At 39.9% G+C, this 22,819-nt stretch overlaps 1 protein-coding gene across 3 annotated transcripts in view; it reads left to right on the forward strand.

Moving 5' to 3' along the window:
* Positions 1-22,819, forward strand: part of CDKAL1 (CDKAL1 threonylcarbamoyladenosine tRNA methylthiotransferase) — a gene marked incomplete at its 5' end in the record, with an annotated part of 671,369 nt that overhangs the window by 640,505 nt on the left and 8,045 nt on the right. The window lies entirely within an intron of this gene.

Genomic DNA, 22,819 nt, shown 5'->3' on the forward strand with positions numbered 1-22,819 from the left:
CCTTTCTCTCAGGCAGCGATTTTCAACCTTTTTCACCTCATGGCACACATAAACTAATTACTAAAATCCTGTGGCACACAAAAAACATATTTTATGTCAACCTCGCAAAAAATAGCTATAATTTTTTAAATATATTTGTATTGATTTTAGAAAGGAAGGTAGAGGGAGAGAGAGAAAGAAACATCAATAATGAGAGAGAGAATCATTGATTGGCTGCCTGGAACCCGGGCATGTGCCCCGACCAGGAATCGAACCATGACCTCCTGGCTTGTAGATCATTGCTCAACCACCGAGACATGCTGGCCAGGCAGGCTGTTGTCAATTTTTTATTTGACAATCTAAGGGAAAAGAGGTCAGTGCCCTGACTAAATAGTCAGGTATTGCATGTTTTAAAAATTCTTACGGTACCTGAGATGGCACACGGGTTGAAAATCACTGCTCTAGGGTGTTAGCTGAATATCTGCTTTAGTCATATGGACTGAAAACGAAACTTTTTTTTATTTCTATAAAACAGTAACCTGACCACTCTTTTATACCTTGGTAAATATGGCTGTTTGCCAAGCTCTCTCTCACATTTCATTGAGCTACAGTTGTAAAAGCTGATGGAGTGTGAAATGAAAATGTGTATCACATTTCTAAGCATCATTTGATGTCCTTTCTCTAGCACAATTGTTAAACACTCCAAGAAAAGTATATAGCAATGACTTCATGTACGGAAAAAAGATAAGTGGTATTTATCTGGCCATATAATTCCAAAATTGTTTTAATATATGTATTATCTTTTCCCTCAAAAATATACTGCAAGGTATGTTAATTAGACTTTGAGAGTAGGGACAAAGAGGGTACCATTATCTATACTCTCACTTAGAATGTGACACACTCTGGTGTCCCAATCTGAGTGACCCCTCATGAGCTTGACAAGTACATGTGAGAACTGTGTGCATCGCATGTGACTGATAACGGAATGACGCAGACTCGCCTTTGTCCGGACCCTGCCAAGTGTGTCATCCTGCTCGGCCAGGAGTGAACTGGAAAACTCGATAAGCATAACCACTAATGTTTGCTGTTATTTTAAAAAGAAATCATACTTGGAGTTGGGGTGGATGGCCAAGTGGGAACAGTGAAACCCAGCATTTAAATGATATTGCTAGAAATGTGGCTTTCACATCAGAAATGCTTAAAGAAAATTGGCTTATCTTTTGTTGTTCTACACAGTGTGTTTTACAAGCTTGATTTTAAATTGCTACAATAAAAAAAAGATTGCAACAAATGGTAATAGACGGCAAATTACTATTCCAAGGGCCCTGCCCGATTTAACTCTTTCATATATGCCTATTAAAAAGGATGGAGTTTTAAAACATCATCATTAATAATACAGAAATCAGGAAAAGCAGTACCATTTTATTCGTTTTTTTTACTATTGTGTTTCTCTCTAGAAGAGTAGCCCTGCTTAAATTCCATGGGGCAGCCTTTCCTATTCTGCTGTTCGCCCTCCGGCCTGTGCAATGGTGCTGTCAGCACTGCTGCCGCTGGCCCTGCTCTGAGCTGAGGTGGTCCAGAAGAGGCCTGGACTGGCCTTTCAGTGTGCGTGAGGCCCCGGTCAGGAATATTGAATTGGGTGCTAACATTAAGGGAGACACCAGGCAAGTCCGTTATCACCATGTGTGACTTCATATAAATTAAGGAACTAGCTTGATGCTTCATTGTCAACTTTAAAGACTTTAAAAATATGCCAAACTCAGGGTCGAAAAGCCTTCTTCAGTGAATTTGTCCTGATGTGAAAATGTTTTGGCTGATGATAGGCATTAAAGTAAATTAAGCAAGAAGAGAACAGATTCTGTTTTTGTAGGCTTGAGAAGTAGAGGGTAGAGGTTATAATCATGTCTCAGACATTTTGGTGCTCTTTGAACTTGATAAAGGTGCTGGCACTCTTGGATGAAAAGAACCAGCTTAACCATGTGGATGGAGCATGGCCTTGGGCTCAGCTGGACCTGGGTTTGCATCTAGACTTGCCAGTGGACCCGAGGCATGTGGCTCCTGAGCGTTAGTTTAGTCTGTTAAGTGGGAATGATGATGTCTCTCTCATGGGGTTGTTGAAAGGAATACATTCAGTCGTGTGTATAAGCCACCGAATCCTATTCCTAGAACATGGTCAGGAGTTACTAAGTGGTCATTGTCCCTTTCCCTCACACCTAGTCCCATCTGGAAAGAACAGACTCTGCAGATGACCTGGTTCTGACATATTTGGTTTTGTTCATTATTTTACCCTGAACACGGTATGCAGAGGCAGGAGAGGGAGTGAATTTCTCTGTGAGGATCATCTACTCAGCGCTTGAAAACCAATCCCAGCTGAATTTCTGTCTTTCTGAATCTTCTAGGCTTTCCTGAGTTTTCTGGTATGATAACCTTCCCTACACACGTCGTAAAGAATTCTGGAGAGGCCAAAGCACCTAAAGCAAAATATTGTGTTACAAATTATTTTCCTTAGTAAATGCATTTTCTTAATTGGGAATGTTATGATTAATGTTGAAGTATTTAGTCCCTGCTACGTTGGGCTTCTTTAGTCTGACTTTAGGCCCTGTGATGTTTTTGATCAGATGGTGAGAATAGCAGATGGGGGAGAAGCCCAGCCCGGGTGGGTCACGAGCTCCGGACCATAGAATGCTCGCATTTGCTGTAACGGGTTTTTGTGACCTTTCGCGCATCTCGCAGGTTCCCTGAACCTCATTGTCTCTGAGATTCTGTGATTGAAATATTGCATTTGATAAAAATGGATTGAATGCCTACCCTGTGGCAGGACTGTAGAGTCTATAAATATTAATAGAAAACAGACCTTGTATTTTCAAATAATAATAGATGCCCAGAACATGATGGAAAAAGAAAGCCATAATAAAGTCAAAAGGTTGCTGCCCTCTAAGAAATGATATTCTAGTGGAAACAATACATAGTGACATCTTTTTATGATTATTACTGTCCTTCTTTTCAGTTTGGGTAGAGGAATGGAGGAATAGAAGAAGGAGAGAATAGGAAAAAATAGATGAAATTAGTCTGAATAACAGTAGGGAAGATGGGAGCGAAAATACCACCTCCAACCTGAGAGGGAACATTTCTGAATAAGTATCTTTTAAGGATAATTCATTTTAGAAAAAGGTTATATAAAAGTTATCCAATGGATGGCTCATAGAGTTCAAAGGGATACATATCAATCAGAGAGCCCTGGTGGGTGTGGCTCAGTTGGTTGGGTGTTGTGCTGTGCACCGAAAGGTTGCCAGTTTGATTCCAGGTCAGGGCACATGCCCAGGTTGCTGGTTCAATCCCAGGTAGGGGTATGCAGGAGGCAGATGATCAGGGTTTCTCTCCCTTCCTCCCTTCCTCTTTCTCTAAAAATCAATAAAATATTTAAAATAAAAATCAAAGAAAGGATAGGTCAAAAACTTTTGTCTGGAAACTGTCAGGAGACTTCGGAGGAAGAAGGGAATGGGAAGCAGTAATTCCTAAGAAGGTTATTATAAAAATGGTGGTGGAGATAGGCAAAAGCTGTATGTGGATGTGGGTGGGTGTTGGTGGGTGTCGGAGGAGTGGGGCAGGAATTGTTTAGTGAAAGGTGTCAGAGGACTAGGAACCTTGAGAAAAACACAGTTTGAAGATGTTAAGAGCATTGATATCTTTACCATGCTTTCTCGTAGAACCGAAATTTGTGATAACATAGCCTATTCAACGTGATGATCTTTATATATAACTGAAGTTCCCTTAGAAAATTGTTATTCTATCCAGTCATTCATTTCATCTAAAGAAAACCTATGTGTAATCAAGACCTAACATCAATTGTACCAAATCCATGACCATTATCAAAGATTGGGATCAGTGAATTTTTTTATCTCTATTATGGAAATGTTCTATTCTTGAAATTTTCAAGCATATACAAAAGTAGAGAAAATAATACAAGGATCTCAGCCGTCATCCACTTTTAATAATTGTTGACTCATAGCTGATCTTATGTCACCTGTGCTCTTATTCAGCCTATCCTCCTGGCTATTTTCCAGGAAATCTCATTTATCACTTCATTTCATCTAAATATATCAGAAAATATCTCTAAGAAATGAAGTTTCCCTTAATAAAAACATAGCCACAATGTATTATTACATCTAAAAATAATTAACATTAATTCTTTATCCAGCGATATTCAAGTTTTGCAGTTTTTTAAAACAGTTCATTTGAATCAGGATGCAAATAAGTCCCATTCATTGCAATTACTTGGTGTGTCTTTGAAGTCATTTTTAATCTGTCTGCTCTGTCGTTTCCCTTTTTGCATTGCAGTTTATTTGTGGAGAAAACCAGGTTGTTTGTACTGTGGCATTTCTCACAGTGTGGAATTTGCTAATTGCATCCTCCCATACAGTTTAACGGGGTTCTGCGTTGCCTGTTTGTTTTATAAATCAGTTGTTATATTTGAGGCTTAATCAGATTCAGATTGGAGTTTTTTACAAGATTATTCCATATGATGCTGTGCATTTCCATTATGTGGCATATGACAATGTCTGGTTGTCTGCCTTTATGGTGTTAGTGGTTGGCCGAGATTCATAAGGCACGAGGGGTTGCAACTAGTGGCATCCTGATTCTGTCATTCCTTCCTCATGTATTAGCTAGACGTACTACTATGAAGACTAACTTTCTCTTAGAATTTTTGTTCACCGTGATGTACAGTTCCTAAAGGAATGGTGAGGAAAGAGCTTGATTCTTTCTCTCTATTTACCAGTTTTCAAAAGTTGAGTTGATGTCTAACATCTTCCAAAACTAACCAGTGAGGGTTTTTTGAGTGTCACTATGAACATATAGGTTTCTGTAAATTTGATGTGTTTTTATCCATTGCCGTTATTATACTGGTAGTTGGTGCTCAAATGGTTGCATTTTTAGACAGTGGAGGTGCATCAGATTGGTTCCTCAATACTTTTGATGTAGGCCCTGAAGTCTCTGATAGTTGATAATATCCTCTTTTTCCCCCCAATTCATGCCGTCATCCAAGTCATCTTCAGGAATTTTCTGTCTTACATCTGTAACGTCTTCTTTCACGTTGAAAATCCCAGTTCCCAATAACGTAACTTAATCACTCACTTGCTTTATCTTGTAATAACTGTCTCATAATGACCATACCAATATGACCACCAATATGTGATTGCTAAAAATACTTCAAATTGTCATGGTGGTTTCAAAGTTGTTTTTGTTCTTAGGGTTTACCCCTCCAAGGATGTATAGGCAAATAATGGTTTTAAAGTCATCTGAGATTGTTCCTCTTCCTATGGTTATACCAACAAAGCAATACACCGTTAGAATCATTTGTTTTGCTTTGTTTCCAATTTTTAGAATTTTTAAAATTAAATTTGTTTCATAATTATGTAAAATCTTTTACAAATTTAAATCTACAAAAATATGTTCTGAGGAGTCTACCTTCTACTTCTACTGTTCCCTCTCCACCTGGTTACCTCCCTTATCTATTTAAGCATTTTTTTGTTTTAGTTTTCAGTTTATTCTCTCAATGGTTTGTTTTAACAATATAAGTAAATACATGTGCATATGTTTTTCACCTCCTTCTGAGATAAATTGTACATACTTTTGCTATTTCACTGAACAATATATTTTGATGGTTACTGCCTGGCAGTATGTAGAAACTCAGTGAATATTTTTAATGATTTTTATTAGGCTATTACACAAATTACATGAAAGTCTATATTGCTCTAGTATTTGAGATGAATAATATTGCCCTGTATGAGATCCAACATCTTTTTGGTCAAAGAAAAGACAGAATTAATTAGCCCCTGGGCCTACAAGAATTGACTGCAACATTTAGGACATTTGAAGGTAGGAGTGGTCAGTCATGTAAGCAAAACAAAGAAGGTCCAGAAGCTCACACTGGCAGCGATCACCTGCAGCCCAGAAGAGAGGACACCTTTGCCAATTGACTTCAAAAAGTCTGAAGACCATTTCAGTTTGGAAATGATGGCATTCATTTACCTTAGCCTGGTGCCATTAGAGCTTCCTTGCATTTACTTCCCTTTGTTGAGTTCATGCTTACCAGGCAACCTTCTAACCATAATTTGCTTTCCTATGCAAATCTGCTTGCAGGAAGAGAACAGTCGTTCAACCCTCTCTAAGTGTGTTGTTAATAAGTTGGTTTTCTATGTCCTATCAATGTGGTCTCTTCTGTGGGTGAATTTTAGTTTCTGAGCTTTCAAGGCTGAGAGCCAAACCCAGGGGGGATTTCCCTCCTCATGTGACCTCTTGAGAGATAGCAAAGGATTTTTCCTCCCTCAATATCACTCTGCCATTGGCTACATACCCCAAGCCTACTGCTATGACTCAACACCACTTATGTGGTTCTTATTATGGGCTAAGTACTGCGCTAAATATCTGCACATATGCACTCAAGTCACCCTCATAACCCTATGAGGATGGTACTATTAACTCTATTTCACAAATAAGGAATCTGAGCATTAGTAACTCAATAAATAACTTATCCAGAGTCACAAAATTAGAAGGTAGGAAAGGCAAGCCAGGATTTATATCCAGGTCTTAGCAACTTTCAAGCTTGTGTTTTTATTTTTGAATTGTGGTAAAATATGCATAACGTCGCATTTTTAAGTGTACAGTTTAGGAGTGTTAAGAACATTCACACTGGTCTGCAACCCTCTCCATAACTTTTTCATCCTGCAAAACTGAAACTTTGTACCCTTTAAATAGCTCCCCATTCACCCCTCTCCCCAGCCCCTATTCTGGATACCTCGTAAGAGAGGAATCATACAGTATTTGTCTTTTTCTGACTGGCTTTTTCACTTAGCATAACTTTCTCAAAGTTCATCTACGTTGTAGCACTTTTCAGAATTTCCTTCCTTACAAAGGCTGAGTAATACTCCATTGTCTGTATATGCCACATTGTGTTTATCCATTTATCTGTCAGTGAACACCGGGGCTGCTTCCACCTTTTGGCTCTTAGTACTAATGCTCGTATGAATATGGTTGTACAAATATCTCTTTGAGATCCTGCTTTCAATTCTTTTAGGTACATAACCACAAGTGGAACAACTAGATCATTTGGTATTTACATTTGTTATTTTATTTTAGGAACCACCATACTATTTCCCACAGTGGCTGTACAATTTTCATATTCCCACAAACAGTACACAAGGGTTCCAATTCCTCCACATTCTTGCCAACACTTGTTATTTTCTGGTGGCTTTTGTTTGTTGGTTTTGGTATTAGCCATCCTGATGAGTGTGAGGTTAGCCTGGGTTTTTAAGTCCAGGCCTATACCCCTTGCTTTTTGAATTGCAAGAGTCTTATTTGATCAGTCCTGGATGGTAATTTTCTTTTATATACCAAAATAAGCTTACACCAGGTATACATACACAAAAAAAAGAGAGAGAGAAGAAAATTAAAATGATGAGAGAATGGATAGTATTAATCATCTTACAGCCAATGCTGCAAGGTTGTTCTTGAGTCTGTTACTTTGTCACTCTCATTAGGTGGAGAAACCTTCTCTGTGTTCTGTTACAAGTGCTACTCAAGCTGCATGTCTGCCTGAGGAATACGAGAGAACAGGACCACTGGCCATTCATAAAGGCCGACTCATTTCACTCCTGGTGTTCTGTCTCCTTGTATAGCCCTTGTTCTAACAAATCACTTGAGTACTACAATTTCTAAAATCAGTACTTAAAAAGTCAGAGCTATTTTGTGCCTGGTAGAAAGAGACAAAAAAAAAAAAAAGAAAAAGAAAAAGAAAATTCTCACCCAATTCTAAACTTACAAGTAGTCAGTTTTACTCCAAAATTTTTCTCTTTTTGAATTTATTTCTAGTAATAAAGAATTGCTTTTAAGAAAGAAGAAGTAGGATGGCTTTGTGCAAAGAGCTCAAGATTTGGAGTCTGTCAGCTCTGGGTTCAAATTGCAATAACAATTCCTGTGATGTTGCACAGATGACTTATTGAATCACAGATTCTTCATTTGTGAAATGGACATAACTTTTCACAGAGGATTAAATTACATAATGTGGACAAAGTGCCTGGTGCAAAGTTGTATTAATACTTGATGAAGGGGTTCAATAAGTATAGCTTTAAAAACCAGTGATTTCCTGGCTTTTATTTTAAATTTTTTTACTTTACTTTAAGAAATACTTTGCTTTCATTGGTTTTCACTCTATAGAGTAATATAGCAGTTCATGGATTCTAACCTGGATGGTGTGGCTCAGTGGTTGGGCTGGGCATGATTCCCTCCCCACCTCAACCCCCGGATAGGGGGCATGCAGGAGGCAGCTGGTCAGTGAGTGTCTCTCATCATTGATGTTTCTATCTCTCTTTCTCTCTGAAATCAATAAAAATATTTATGAAAAAAGAACATGGATTCTAGGTTCTGATTTTCTGGGTTTGAATACTTGTTTCACCACTTACAAGAAATATGACCTTGGGCAAGTTACTCAACCTCTCTCCCCCTGTTCTGTCTTCTGTAAATAGGGATGATAGTACCTATTTTGTAGGATTTACATGGAAATGGCTTAGCAGTGAATAATTGTTGGCTACTACTAATATTATCATTATTAATTTTTGATATACGTTAAGGTGTTGTTTTACTGTAAGCAATGAAGGTAAAAATTGTACAACCCCTTATTCAAATGCTCCAATTGTCAGCTATGATTTCCTACAAAATGGCAGGTGAAACAGGCCATCTTAGGAGGTTCCTCCACATAATGAGAGTGACACAGTAACAGAGACTCAAGAACAACCTTACAACATTGGCTGTTCTTCTGACAGACATTTCCTCCTCTTATTCTTTATGTCCCCTTTTAAGAGAGTTATTGTAGAATGAGAGCTAGGCCTACCTTTCTGTTCCTCACAAAGAAGGGAAGGCGCCCTGGGGTGCCTGGCTGCCTCCTGTTCCTCATCTATGGGACTTTGATCCTAATGATGGATTCACTTGAGCAGTTAGATAGCTCAGCACCAGCACAGCCCACTGCGCTCAGAAAGGAAGCACAAGTCTGCCAGAGTGGCATGGTTCGCCTCATTACCAGACAAAGGCCAGCAGGATATGCAGGTGTGCTGAGTTTTATGTACAGGCTATACTATATTTTCAGAGCTTTGACCCTTAGAAAAGCACCGTTAAAATGCTTTCCTCTCCATCTCACGTTCATTTCCAAAACCATTGAAGTGAAAGGGTCTATTAGTTCAGGGCCAAATTTGAAAGCACATGAAAACTGCATCCATGAGGTTAAGAAATGGCTTAATAATTAAGTTAAAACAGTTGAAAGTGGATCTAATTTCAAACAGATCAGCTAACCGTGTTAGCGGCAAATGAGGGTGTGTTCCTTCCTATTTTCCTCCTACCCCAAAGATACTGGCTCCCATCCCAAGCAGTTTTCCTAGTGTCTTTTTCTTCTTCATTGCCCATATGTTAAAGTGGTGTCACCAACAATTAATACCACAGTACATGTAATATTTAGTGCATTTCTTTCATACTGCATCAAATTAGTCTCTTTTGTAGGCCCATTAGGAAATATTTGGGTTTCACAGTCTAGATGCATAGCTTTTGTTCTGTGCTGCTGAGCTATGTTTTAATTGGGCATTACAGCCGAACTAGTATGATTATGTCAGTTCAAAACGTGTTTGCTATGTTTGCAGTACCTTTCATGTAGCAATTTGAGTGCCATCCAAAGTATCAGCAGAGCTAGCTGATGCTAAACAATTAGCTTTCATTTCACTTCCCTCACTAATTGTACAATCACTGATGATAATTTCCCTCCTCCTGAGGCTCGTAGCTGGGGCTTGGTGAGGGGAATTGCCTGCACCAAGGAACTAATTCTGACTTGATAATAATAGCTACATTTAGTGAGCCTCTACTATGTGCTTAGTTTTAAGGCTTTCTACCTGTATTATCTCAACTTTTTACTCTAGCCTGGGCCAAGGCACCTAGAACACATGAAGTATTGATTACATTGCTGTGCACACTCACAAAGAGGCATCTTAGAGGGGCATTCGGCCTTCCCGCCTCTCTGTGCTCTGCCCACATGGGGGGCGGGGGGTAGAAGGAATAGCAAGCTGCACAAAGGCATTAGCAGACGCCTAGAGTAAGGAAGGGCTGAGGGCAAGAGAAGAGAATCAGGCCACCTGAGCCTGAATTGCTGACACATACAGCATGCAGGTAATGCCTGGCTTCTTACAATTAGTGTCAGCATTTATTCAACCTAATATTATCTAGGCACTGGACTAAATATTGGAGATAGAAATAATGAAAGCGATTCTTGACTATTGAGGAGATTTTAGTCTGGATGTTCTTCCGGTAATTGTGACACTGTTAAGAGGGATTGGGTTGAGAGAGAGGGTCTTATGTAGGTTCAGTAGCCACCCTGTATGCATAATTGCTCTTGTAGTTAGTTTTATGAGTGATTTTTACCAAATCGAAATGAATTCATTGGGAACAAAAGTTATTCTTCATCATAAAAGCACCAAATGGAAAAAGCTTCCTTATGAAAAGCAGCGCCATATTTCAAAACCTCCAGACCCGAACGGTCATCTGAGCTGGTGTCCTGGTGGCTGGGTCTAAGGATACTCCAGAAGAATGTTATCCCTGTAATGATGTAACCAGGTGCCAGGTGTCTTTCATGCCTGATTTTTACTATATTACTTTTCCTTCAAATGTATTTCATTTTCACTCAGTCAAAAATTATAAGTGCCAGGTATGGCAGTGTGTCTTGGTTTGTCCAGGACAGGACTGGTTTATACCCTTTGTCCTGATCTAATTAATAACAGTGCCCCTTTTTTCACTCCCCAAAGTGTCCTAGTTTGGATGATGAATTATATGGTCATCCCATCAATTTCCTAAAGTAGGGCCAGTGCTGTGCTAAGCATTGCCTGGGATACAGGCGGCCTGGGATGTGATTCTTGCTCTCAAGGAGATGCAAGTCTGGTTGGGGAGAAAAGACAGGTGTGTATGAAACAAAATCTATAATATATCAAGTGCCAAATTAGATGACATCAGATCATAAACAATTGGAAGATAGGCGACCTCTGAATGCTTATGGTCTCAGGAAATGTATGTGTCCGCATTCTTTACAGACAACAGAGAACAGTTCAGTGAGTTTAAACAGAAGGGGTTTAAAAAGAGGTACTAGATCAGTGATGGCGAACCTTTTGAGCTCAGCATGTCAGCATTTTGAAAAACCCTAACTTAACTCTGGTGCTGTGTCACATATAGAAATTTTTTGACATTTGCAACCATAGTAAAACAAAGACATATTTTTTGATATTTATATGTTTAAATGCCATTTAACAAAGAAAAATCAACCAAAAAAATGAGTTCACGTGTCACCGTGACACATGTGTCATAGGTTCGCCATCACTGTACTAGATAGTTCACAGAATTGTTAGAAGGGCTGTGAAGTAGACTCTCTGAGTTTTTCAGAAAATAATACCCATAACCACATAGAGGCTGCTGGTAGGAGATGTTACCTCTGCCCCCTGCCCAGCAAGCAGAGGTCCCAAGCCCTGTCTGCTTCCTCATGGATCTTGCTTCATAATCAGTGTCTCACATGTGTTGCATCTGAATGTGGAACCTGGGTCTCAAGCTTGCACCCTCGGGGACAAAAGAGAATGGGAAATGTTCCTCGGAATCTATGTCCGTTCTGTGGAGAACTGTCTGTGTGGAGAGAGCAAACAATTTCTACTACAGAAGGTTTCATGGACGTGGTGAGATTAGAACTGAACTTTGAGGGTAATCAGGCAAATATGAAGGAAATTTTTCTCAATGAGAAATTAATTGTTCACAAAGTGACACAATGCATAGGAATAAATCTGACTTTATTTGGGCATCCCTCAGCAAATGGGAAGGCAGTGGAAAATCATGTTCTCTAAAGAGTGGAGCCTTTGGATGTTGAAGTCAAATAGAAAACGTATAGCTAATACTTTAGACCAGTGGTAGGCAAACTGTGGCTCATGAGCCACATGCAGCTCTTTGGCCCCTTGAGTGTGGCCACGAAGTTTCAATTGCACTGTACGTACGCACCTGCACGTGGTATTTTGTGGAAGAGCCACACTTAAGGGGCCGCAGTTTGCCGACCACTGCTTTAGACAATAAAACACATGTATTAGTCCATGATAAGTTAGGGCCCAGCTTTTAAGATGTCGTGCAAAACCAAATAGCTCTGAAATCTCAGGCTTGACATAACAAAGGTTTGTTTCCTGCTCATACTACAGCTCATCTGTAGCAGTTAGTGGGCAGTTTGGAATCGGAGACTGTCTGTTCCATACAGTCACTTGGGGCCCCAGGTTGACTGCAAGAAGGGAATTGCTAAAGAACCAGGCTTTTCGTCATCTCGGTACTGGAATGGCATGTGGTATTTCTTTTCACATCCATTGGCCAGAACTATTCACATGGCCCCACCTAATTTCAAGAACTTGGGAAATACATACTCCTGTATGAATAAGAACATTAGAGTGAACACTAGAAGTTTCTACCATGCATGTTGGAAAGTTTTTGAGCCCGAGTGTAACAGTGAAGAAAAGCTCATAAGAGCAGGGCTACCTGTTTGTTTCATCACCTGCTCCAGGCCCTAGCATAGTACCAGGCTCAGATGTGGTGCTCAGTACATATTTGTTGAATGAACTTGGCTTTCAGTGGTATGCAGGGTGTATGAGATGGTTTCTCAACCAGAGGCTGGAAAGTTGAGAATACAAAAATAGGTTAAAATCTTCTGTTACTTCAACCTAGGAAATTAAAATATTTTTCAAGAGCTAAATTCGTCATAGGCAAGCCACCCAACCTGCTCTTTGAAGTCATTTGACATCTCGATAAGCAGATTGCAAAAGCCCCTTTTTAAACTGATAGTAATCTTGCAAATTTAAATTCTTTTCATGGGAACTGTAAGGATGTGTACTTTACAGCCGGGCATGCTTCTAACCATAAATTTTAGTTTTCTTTCCTTTTACTTTCTCGTGATGAAAGTGATAGCATGTTTCTCCTGTCATACTCAGGGTATTGACTTTGAGTTGTGCCTAAAATAATAGAACCATGAATGTCTTTGTTTTCTAACATAGTTTCAGTGTTTTAAATTTAAAGGGCCTTGGAGAAACAAATTTTCTCCTGTCCCTCTGTCTCCTCAGTACAATTCTACAAAATTACTGAGAAACGTAAATATTCAAGCCATATGTCAAGTTGACAGTTATCTGGTAGGAAGTCAATCTATAAAAACAGGATGCAGTGCCTTTCACATTTGCCACCACTTGCAAGAAATTCAGGGGCCAGAAAAGCAAAGGACTATTGCAGGTATATTTTATCATCATTGGCCTTTTCTCCTAGAGGCCCTACCTCCAAGGACTTCTTTCTTGCAAACATCCATTTCAAAAGAATCAAGTTTTCCCTTGAGCACAGGAGCTTGGGGGTCCTGCTGTGTGGATTTGGAATTTTGCTTCTATCCTTACTAACTGGGGTCATTGGCTGGTCACTATCTTTATAAATTAGGGCCAATCAAATCTATTTGATAGAATGATCTTGACAGTGAAGTGAGATAAAGCATGGAAAACATTCAGAGCAGTTCCTGGCATATAGGAAGGGATCAGTGAATATGTGGTGTGAAATTGGTGGCATGGTGATAGCCTGTGAAGATTCATCTAGGCCTAGTGAATCAAGGTGCTGGTAATATCACGTCCATGGGCATGGGCTCTACCCACATCACATGTACGCCGTGAGGAGAGGACTGGTCACTGGTCTTTTCAGGCACATTTATAACCAGCAACAGCATTTGTGAAGTATAGTTGCCTAAAATTAATACTTTGTGATTGTGATTAAGTTCCCTTTTTTGATTGACTGAGTTGCTTTGTCTTTTCTGTTATCCCTCAGAAGAGGCTAGTTCCTCTAAACAACCACAGCGCATCTATGGAGCACGGTAGCATTATTTGCTACAGGTCTTTTTCTTTTAAATATTCCTGAGGAGGTGATTTTTTCTTTTCTATATTATCTGAAAGTAAACACAACCTACCTAATCAGTCTCCCTGTTCCTGCCCGCTATGTAGACCAGATCATGTCTCTCTTCAGCTCACACCCATCAAGGATTCCATATGACCCAGCACATGTACCCAAAAAATTGAAACAGGCATTCAAATAGGTACTTGTACTAGTATACCAATGTCCATAGCAGCATTATTCATAATAATCAAAGGTAGAAACAACCCAAGTGTCTATCAACCAATGAGTACATAAAATGTGATATATACATACAGTAGAATTTCATTCATCCATAAAAAGGAATGAAATTCTGATACATAATTCAACCACATGGATGAACCTTGAAAACATTATGCTAAGTTAAATAAGCCAGAAACAAAAAAAGGACAAATATTTATGATTTCACTTATATGAAAGATCTGGAATAGGCAAATTCATAGAAACAGGAAGTAGATTAGAGCTTGTCAGGGGCTAAGTTTGGAGATGAGGAGTTATTTCTTACTGATTACAGTGTTTCTGTTTGGAGTGTTAAAAAAAAATCTTAAGACTCGACAGTGATAATGGCTGTACAACATGAGGGCTGTAATTAATGCCACTGAATTGTGCACTTAAAAATTACAAAAATGATAAATTTTATGTTACATACATCTGAACACAATAAAAAATTAAAAAGAAAAACCTGTAGGGGTTTCCACTCATGCTCAGAGTGGAAGCCGATGTCCTGAAATGAGACCTAGTGTCCTGACCCCTCATTGCTTTATTGACCATTCTCCCCCTCAAGTACGCTGGACCAGCTACACTGGCCTTCATGCTGCTCCTTGAATTAAACACATCAGGTACCCTCCCTCAAGAGGAACTTTCCCCTTGCTAGTCCCTCTACTTAGAAGGTGCTTCTCTCAGATGCCTGTGTGACATGTCTGCCATCTCCTTCATGCAGATGAAAGACTACCTTATCAGTGAGACCTTCCTGAGTAACCCTCTGTAAAATGCCACCCCCATCAACTGTCACAGCCTAGTACCCCTATTCATACTCTATTTTTCTCCATGATACAGCTCATCATCAGACACATCAAATATGTATGTGTTTCCTTGTCTCCAGTTATTAAAATGGAAGCCCATCCATGAGGGCTGGTATGTTGTGCTTCATTAACTTCTTTGCCCTTGATGTCTAGAACAGTGCCTGGCATGGAGCAGATATTTAGTAAATGTCCATTGAGTGAATGTATTTGTGCTGGAGACATATGTACATCCCTTACTAAAAAGGAGTGGAAGGCCAAATATCTTCTCATTCTATGTTATCAGTTAGCTATACTATAAATGCCTCGTGACAGACAACCACAAAATCTTAGTAGAGTTCAGCTAATCTCGACGAGGCTCACTCATGTGTCTGCAGTCAGTTGTATGATATCTGAGCAGCTCTTCTCATCTTGGTGGGCTAGCTGACATGCCCAGTACTTCCGCTGACAGATCTAGATGGCCTCAGCAAGGATGACTTGGATGAGTCTGTCCTGCTCCATGGATCTCATCCTATAACATGCATGTTCTCATGGTGAAGGCAGAGGAAGAAGAACAACACACAGAAATGCTGTTTCACAGCATGCATTATTTTTTATTGCATCCCACTGGCCAAAGTAAGTCACATGGTCAAGACCAGGGAGAGCATTACATAGCTATGTGATAGAAGGCACAGACACAGGCAGTCTGAAGAACTGGGACTATGAATATATTCATTCTGCCACACGCTATGAAATCCTGACTTTTTTGCTTGTGGGCTGCACATCTCTCCACCCTCTTTCTCTCGCCCCACAAGAATTCACATCTGCTTGAGCCTTAGATCCAGTCACTCCAGCTCTACAACTCAATATCTTATTTTTAGATACTGAGTCGTAGAACTAGAAGGGTTGGATCTAGTTTTTAGAAAAAAAAAAACACCCAAAAACCTCATTTTCACATAAGGAATCCAAAATGTAAAAGTTAGTAGAAGTTAAGGGGTTTTCTCATGGTCCTCTATTGGGAAACATTAAGTACGCTATAGTATGGTGTTGTTCTCTGAGATGTGTGTACCCCATGGCTCAAGTCAACATTATCACCCTTAGGGCCTGTGGTAGGCAGGAAAACAGCCCCAAGATGTCCACATCTAGTTCCCAGAACTTGTGAATGTGCTAGACTCCATGGTGATCGAGGGGTTATGTTGTACATGGAATTAAATTTGCTAATCAGTTGACCTTAGAGTAAGATTATCCTGGATCATCCAGGTGGGCCCAGTGTAATCAAGATAGTCCTTAAAAGTAGAGGGCAGCAGGAGAACAGAGGTCAGAGTGAAGAGATTTCTGACTTATGGCCATGGAAAGGGTGGGGAGAGGGGCGTGAGGGTCAGGAGCTAGGAATGCAAGCTGGAAAAGACAAAGAAGTGGATCTACCCTAGAGCCTCCAGAAGGAGGATGGCACCTCATTTCATGGTAGTCCAGTGAGACTCCTATCAGACTGCTGAGCTCCACAATTGTAACATGATAAGTTTGTGTTGTTTTAAGCCACTCGGTTTGTGGTAATTTGTTACAGCAGCCATAGGAAATGAATACAGGAACTGATCTTATCCCATAGAACCCAAGTGAAAAATGAGATGTGTTATTGGCAACTGAGTGGCCCTTTATGTCCCATCTGTTTTCCTCGTTGGCCAGTAATCTTTTTTTTTTTTTTTTTTGCCTTTTTATAGTTTTATTTTGGGACTATCTGAATAATTTATGAATTTTAAAATGTTTTCTGAGGAAAAAATAATCAGTTGGAGATTTTATATTTATATCATTTAAGACACTTTTCTATGCATATTGCCTTTAACAAGGGGTCTGCTAACAAATTACATTCCACTCCTTAGTGAGTCAGGAGCTAGATTTTTATTTTTTTATTTTTTATTTTTTTTTAATTAAATCTTTATTGTTCAGATTATTACAGGTATTCCTCTTTCCCGCCCCCCCATAGCTCTCCTCCACCCAGTTCCCACCCCACCCTCTGCCCTTACCCCTCCCACTGTCCTCATCCATAAGTGTACGATTTTTGTCCAGTCTCTTCCTGCACCCCCACACCCCTTTCCCCGCAAGAATTGTCAGTCCACTCCCTTTCCATGCCCCTGGTCCTATTATATTCACCAGTTTACTCTGTTCATCAGATTTTTAATTCACTTGATTTTTAGATTCACTTGTTGATAGATATGTATTTGCTGTTCATAATTTTTATATTTACCTTTTTCTTCTTCCTCGTCTTAAAGAATACCTTTCAGCATTTCATATAATGCTGGTTTGGTGGTGATGAACTCCTTTAGCTTTTTCTTATCTGTGAAGCTCTTTATCTGACCTTCAATTCTGAATGATAGCTTTGCTGGATAAAGTAATCTTGGTTGTAGGTTCTTGCTATTCATCACTTTGAATATTTCTTGCCACTCTCTTGTGGCCTGCATAGTTTCTGTTGAGAAATCAGCTGACAGTCGTATGGGTACTCCCTTGTAGGTAACTGACTGTTTTTCTCTTGCTGCTTTTAAGATTCTCTCTTTGTCTTTTGCTCTTGGCATTTTAATGATGATGTGTCTTGGTGTGGTCCTCTTTGGATTCCTTTTGTTTGGGGTTCTCTGTGCTTCCTGGACTTGTAAGTCTATTTCTTTCACCAGGTAGGGGAAGTTTTCTGGCATTATTTCTTTGAATAGGTTTTCAATATCTTGCTCTCTCTCTTCTTCTGGCACCCCTATAATTCTGATGTGGGTACGCTTGAAGTTATCCCAGAGGCTCCTTACACTATCTTCGTATTTTTGGATTCTTTTTTTGCTTTTCCGGTTGGGTACTTTTTGTTTCTTCGTATTTCAAATCTTTGACTTGATTCTTGGGACCCTCTAGTCTGCTGTTGGATCTCTGTATATTATTCTTTATTTCAGTCAGTGTATGCTTAATTTCTAGTTGGTCTTTTTTCATATCCTCCAGGGTCTCACTAAATTTATCAGCGCTTTCCAGAAAATTATTGAAAAACCTTAAAAGTGTGGTTTTGAACTCTATATCCAGTCATTTGCTTTCCTCCATTTCTGTCATTTGTGACCTGTTTCTTTGTCTCCACATTTTTTATGCTTCCCTGTGTTGGTAGAGTGGCTTTGTGTGCTAGGTGTCCTATAGGGCCCAGTGGCTCAGCCTCCCCAATTACCTGAGGTGGACACTCTTCGTGCACCCCCTTGTGGGCTTTGTGCACAGTCTTGTTGTAGTTAAGCCTTGATTGTTGTAGCTATCACTGGGAGGAATTGACCTCCAGGCCATTTGGCTTTGAGAATCAGCTGTGTCTGCAGTGGGAGAACTTCTGTGCTGAAGGTACCCTTCTGGGGCAAGACTTGCTTCAGTAGGGCTTTGGTGCTCACTGAGTCTGCCCCCTGAGTGTGTTCCTTATGGATCTGAGGAGTCATAATCTGGATGATCCCACTCTGACCACTGGGTACACTGGCCCTTGGATCTAAGGAGGTGCTAATTTAGCCTCTTCCTGAGACTACCCAGCAGGAGCTACGAAGAAATCTGCAGATTCCCCTTCCTTTTTTGGAGTTTGGAGGTGCCCAGATGAGGCTCAGCTGTGAGGCAATGCAAGCTGCTGTGGGGTCTTGGGCCTTCTCTTGGAAGTTCTGGGTCTGTCTGGCCCAGCTGCAATTTGTTAGGTACTTTTCAGATTGCAAAGGGCCAGGGCATTCATATGCAAAGGCCTCTGCGGAAGCCTGGGTGGGGCGGGGTCTCAGGGAATCAACAGGGTGGAGCAAGCAGCTATGGCTGATCCTCAGCCCTGCCCTAAGGGGCCCCATGTGTCAGTGTCCCGGTTATTGCTGCAAGCACCTCTGAGGGAAAGCTGCCCCCAAGTTCTGAGTTCTGCCCGCTGCCAGACAGTCCAGTTTCTCCCCGTATGAGACCTGGGTCCCCAGAGACTTCCCGGAACTGGAGTCTAGAGCAGTCGGGAGCTTGTGATTCCCTCCCGATTCAAAAAGACAGCCGTGTCCTCAGGTGCCAGCCCCTTTCCGCGTCGCTCGAGCCTCTGTACCTCTGCCCTTTACTTCCAAAGCTCCTCTGAGTCTCAGTGTGCTTTTCTCTTTCATTCTAGTTGTAGAATTTCCACTCAGCCAGCCTTCCTGTAGTTCTGGATGATGTCCATTTTGTCTTTCTGTTGTATTTTTGAAGTTGTTGTCAGAGGCAGCAATTTCCGGTGTTTACCTATGCCGCCATCTTGATTTCTCCGGCCAGTAATCTTCTTAAGGTGGTGAGGAACACCTTAGGAATTGAAAGAAAAGGAGAAGTGTTAAAGGAGAAGAGGTAGGTTAGTTACTGGGACCCATATTAAAAAAGAAACCCGTTATTAGGAAAACAGCTTGGAAAGCTAATGTTTTCAAGAAGCCCCGGCCCCACAGCTTGAGCCTCACATCCCAGGGCTACTTTATTCTACCTTGACCAGCCCCTCCCCCACCTCCCTCTCTATTCTAAACCATGGTAGAGCTTCTAACTCAAATCCCATCAGCCATGATGGGGACTTGAGATTGACCCGTACTTGCAACGACTTATGTAGTCTTGATGACACACCCAAGAGTGGGATTGTGGGGTTGTCAGGCGTGCACCACTCCCACTTTACCAGATAATGCCCCACTGTTTCCCAAGGTGGTTATGTTTGTTTATTTAGATCCCCACCTGCAGCGGTGCTGAAGTGGTCTGGTTGCCTCTGCATTCTCATCAACACTTACATTGGTAGACCTCTTACTTTTTGACAACCTGGTGGAGAATTGTTATCTCATTGTGTTTTCAACTTGTTTTTCTCTTAATTATGAATGAGGTTGGACACATTTTAATATATTGATTGGTTTCTTTATGTATTTATTCATATATCCTCTTTAATAAAGAGTCTGTGTAAATCTTTTGCTCATTTTCCTTCTATTGAATTGACACTATCTTATTGTTTTTTAGGATTTCTTTATATAAAATCAGCTATATGTGAAACAAATGTCTTCTCCCAGTTTCTGGCTTGTATTTTAACTTCTTTTTGGTGCCCATAGGACTGCGTGTATTTTTGTGATTTAAGAACTATTTTCCTACCCTTGTGGATTAGACAGATTTTCAGCCCATATTATCTTCTAAATTTTTCCAGTTTTGCCTTTGCTAGGTAAGAAATTAATCTATCTGTAATATATTTTTAAGCATGGTAGTTAGGGGCTAAATTCATTGTTTTATGAGTGTATAATGAATTGTTCCAGAAAATTTTATTGAAAGCCTATCTTTCCTTGGCCTGCAATGCTTCTGTTATAAATAATGTTTAAACTTACATGTGAATCTGTTTCTAGCCCTCTACCTGGCATATTTTTTGTTAGTTATGTCTTGCTGTATAACAAATTACCTCAAAATTTAGCAGCTTAAAACAATAAACATTTATTATCCGAGAGCTTCAGTGAGTCAGAAATCTGGACGCTGCTTAGCTGGGTGCCTCTGGATTGATGCCTGTCATGAAGTTGCAGTCAGGGTGTCAGCCAGGGGTGCTGTCTCAACTGAGAGCTCAGCTGGGGAAGGGCATGCTTCTGAGTCCACCTGTGAGTTGATGCCAACATTCTGTCTCTCATGGGTTATTAAATCAAGGTCTTGGTCCTTTGTTGGCTGTTGATCAGAGGTCTCCCTCTGTGACTTCTCATGGGGGCTCTGCATAGGACAGCCCACACTTGGCAGCTGGCTTCCCACAGAGCAAGCAAACAGAGTGAGTAAGAGAGAAGCCACAGTTTTTTTGTAACCTAATTTCAGGAGTGACACCCCATCACTTATGTCGAGTATTAATTAGACGCATGTCAGTAAGTTTAGCCCATGGTCAAGGGAAGGGTATTACACAAGCACATGAATATCAGGAGGTAGGGATGATTGGGGACTGTTTTAGAGGCTGCCCACCACACTCTTTTAGTCATATAAATTATTAAGTTTCTTAATATTAATTTTCCAGTTATTGTAAGTGACTTTGATAGGATTGTTGTTCTTTCATTTTAAAAACTGTCTGTATTCAAAATAAAAATAGAAAGAGAAAACGGGCATTCCTTGGAGTGGATTTTTGGAAGTACACATAATGGAACTTTGGAAGTGATAGGAAAAAAGGTAGAGATGTGAACTTTCTCCAGGTGACTGAGTTCAGTGAAATTATAGTTAGAATGTACCATGTTCTTAACTAGTTTATCTCAGTTTTCCAAACTGAATATCATGGTGTATTATAGGAAACATTTTACATGTTAGCTCATCATTTATGAGACTTTGAGACAAAACAAAGTACCTGCCATCTCCTTTATTCATTTTATGCAGTTCATGGAGCTCAATGATGCTAAAACCATATCTCCGGTGTCATTGAAAATGGTACTTGGAACAGGATGAGAGGGTTGCATTGTAATCGTTGTTAACAGCATGGCTTCTTTTTCATTTAAAGCACAAACATCTGCCAACACACTTTCATGGTTACCTAGTTGAAAGAAATTCTTAGGAGTAATTATTTTGAGTTGAATTGATTACTTAAAGATTAACTTTAATACACGCAATTGTTATGTTCCTCAGCATCCTAGTTCACAGCTTCCTGTGTACACTCCATGGAAGGAGGATGGTTTTAGTTGTGGTTGAAGAGATTATTAAAAGGACTTTATCATCAATAGAGCATCTTGACCCGGTTAACTTTTTCTTTCTTCTTTCAGCTTTGTCGCACCTGTGGAGCAGCTTTAGTTTGTACTAATGCTTAGCTCCAGCCAATAATTTGGAATAGATGAGTTCAGATTTCTGGCACTATATGAACATTGCGATTAGAAACTGCATAGTTCTATGTGAGCCTCCTGGTTCCTTCTTTATTTCAAGGTCGTGTGTGTGTGTGTGTGTGTGTGTGTGTGTCTATACTTGTCTATACATCTATGGCTGATACTTAGTTTGCAAAAGAGAGACCTACATAAGTTCTAGAATAATTTTCTTAAGTATGGCTAATAAGAAAAACCTCCTCTTTTGAGAAAAAATATTTAGTAACAATAAAGAAATAAAAATAAATGTATCTCCATCTAAGATGCCAGATCTTTGATAGCATACCTTTGGCAAAGCTTGCAACCTCTCATTTTTTGTAGAACTAGAGAAGTTATGTATAAACAAATGACAATGCAGTACTGTTGGCAAAGATTTCTATACCGTGTTATTAATTCTAGATCTGATTCTTTTGTCCTGCAACATCCCCCTTATTTTCATCAATGTAACAAGTCAAAAATTAGGAATATGTAAGCTCATTTGAATGCACATTGGTGCTAAGTTAAAGATTAAGAACTTCAAAGAAACTGAGGTATTCAGATAGACTCCCACAGCTAGAGGATTAGGAAGGCATTGCAAACGCTGAGCGACCACCTTTGTCCACTCCTTGTTACCTGGGACTCACGCAGCAGTTTGCATTAGGGAAGCTTACCTTAGGAGGTGCTATATTTTGCAGTGTAAAATGCAATTGTGATCAAGATAGCTTTTGGATATGAAGGTAATTTTGTATTTAAAGTAAATCTTTCAAAATCAGGCGATTTTTAGGTTCTTTTCTGATAGTATGCTACACCGCATAATGTATATTTTAAGAAAACTTCCTCTCATTGATCACATATTTGGTTTTGATAGATTTCCTGCACAGGCCATATGTCCAGGCTTTGTTAAAAATAAAGATCCTAAACTCTAATTTATCTTGAGTTATGAGCCATCTAATTATTTCTCTTCATCGCTCTTAGATTCTACTTCAAGCTCTAACAGTGCCTCTGAGCCATGAGAAAATTTTATACATGAGAAATATTTTGAATCCATTAAAAAACATGGGG

The sequence above is a fragment of the Myotis nattereri genome (assembly GCF_964212035.1).
Source record: "Myotis nattereri genome assembly, chromosome: 3".
NCBI lineage: Eukaryota > Metazoa > Chordata > Mammalia > Chiroptera > Vespertilionidae > Myotis > Myotis nattereri.